The sequence below is a fragment of the Myotis brandtii genome, unplaced genomic scaffold, assembly GCF_000412655.1.
Source record: "Myotis brandtii unplaced genomic scaffold, ASM41265v1 scaffold64, whole genome shotgun sequence".
Lineage (NCBI taxonomy): Eukaryota > Metazoa > Chordata > Mammalia > Chiroptera > Vespertilionidae > Myotis > Myotis brandtii.
In genome coordinates this window covers 445,293-447,187 of record NW_005370460.1, presented here as the reverse complement: position 1 = coordinate 447,187, position 1,895 = coordinate 445,293, and positions in this window count along the sequence as shown.

Below are 1,895 nucleotides of genomic sequence, written 5' to 3'. Positions count from 1 at the left end.
GGGCATGTGCCTTGGTTGCGGGCACATCCCCAGTGGGGAGTGTGCAGGAGGCAGCTGATTGATGTTTCTCTCTAGTCGATGTTTCTAGCTCTCTATCCCTCTCCCTTCCTCTCTGTGAAAGATCAATAAAATATATATATTTATTTATTGATCTTTCACAGAGAGGAAGGGAGAGGGATAGAGAGCTAGAAACATCGACTAGAGAGAAACATCAATCAGCTGCCTCCTGCACACTCCCCACTGGGGATGTGCCCGCAACCAAGGCACATGCCCTTGACCGGAATTGAACCTGGGACCCTTCAGTGTGCAGGTCGACGCTCCATCCACTGAGCCAAACCAGTCAGGGCAATAAAGTATATTTTTTAAAAAAATACATACTTCAGAGAGAAAGGGAGAGGGAGAAACATCAATGAGAGAGAATCATTGATCCGCTGCCTCCTGCATGCTCCACACTAGGGATCGAGTTCACTCTCCAGGCCTGTGCCCTGACCAGAATCAAACCCAGGACCTGTGCATCCACCGGCCAACGCTCTATCCATTGAGCCAAACCGGGTAGGGATATCATGCCCTTTTACAATGAGCTAGTCAACAGTAAGTGGAGTGTTTGCCTAAACCTTGTGAGCTGCCCGAGCAAATGAGCTGCATCTGAGGAGGGTCATGGGAACCTCTGACGTAGAGCGGGTGGGTCAGAAGCTCAGGTGACAACCTGGACTTGAATGACCTCTGAAGTGGGGGTGGACTTATTGGCTGAGCCCTTAACCTGTGGGCCTGAGCTCTCTCCAGGTGAATGGTGTCAGAACTGAGTTAAATGGTGGAACACCAGCTGGTGTCACGGGATGGCCTGGTGTCAGGAGCACTGTGTCAATGTGAATGAGAAACCCAGGAGGACTAGGTTCCCCACACAGAACAACACTGAAATTCTCGGGTACTCTTAACCCCTTCCTGTAGCTCTACCCTCACACCTAAGTTTTATTCCTAAAACTGTGGATGACAATCAGGACCTATTCTACGTCTCACATACTCTCCTTAACCTCTCCTCATTGATAGCTGTACTATGTGTACAAGGTTGCCAAGAAATCTGGAAATATAAATGAATACATATGAATGGTTTGTTGATATATTTCAGTACATTATAAATAACTAGAGTCCTGGTGCACAAAATTCATGCACTCAGGAGGGTCCCTCAGCCCAGCCTGTGCCCTCTTGCAATCTGGGAGCCCTTGAGGGATTCCAACTGAGAGGAAGGGAGAGGGATAGAGAGCTAGAAGGGAGCGGGCCTAAGCTGGCAGTCGGACATCCTTAGCATTGCCATGGAGACAGGAGAGGCTCCCGCCACTGCCACTGGACTCACCAGCTGTGAGCCTGGCTCAGGGCTTCTGGCTGAGAGGCACTCTTTCTGTGGGAGTGCACTGACCACCAGGGGGCAGCTCCTGCATTGAGCATCTGCCCCTTGGTGGTCAGTGCACAACATAGCAACCAGTCATTCTGCTGTTCAGTCGATTTGCATATTAGCCTTTTATTATATAGGACTAGAGGCCCAGTGCACAAAAATTTGTGCACTCGTGGGGGGTCCCTCAGCCCGGCCTGTCCCCTCTCACAGTCTGGGACCCCTCAGGGGATGAACACCTACTGGCTTAGGCCCGCTCCCCGGGGGATTGGGCCTAAGATGGCAATCAGACATCCCTCTGGCAGCCCAGCAGCCCTCAGGGGATGTCCACTTGCCAGCGGGGAGCAGGCCTAAATTGCAGTCGGACATCCTTAGCACTGCTGAGGAGGCAGGAGAGGCTCCCACCACCACCGCTGTACTGGCAGCCATCAGCCTGGCTTGTGGCTGAGCAGAGCTCCTCCCATGTGAGAGCGCCCTGACCACCAGAGGGCAGCTCCTGCATTGAGCG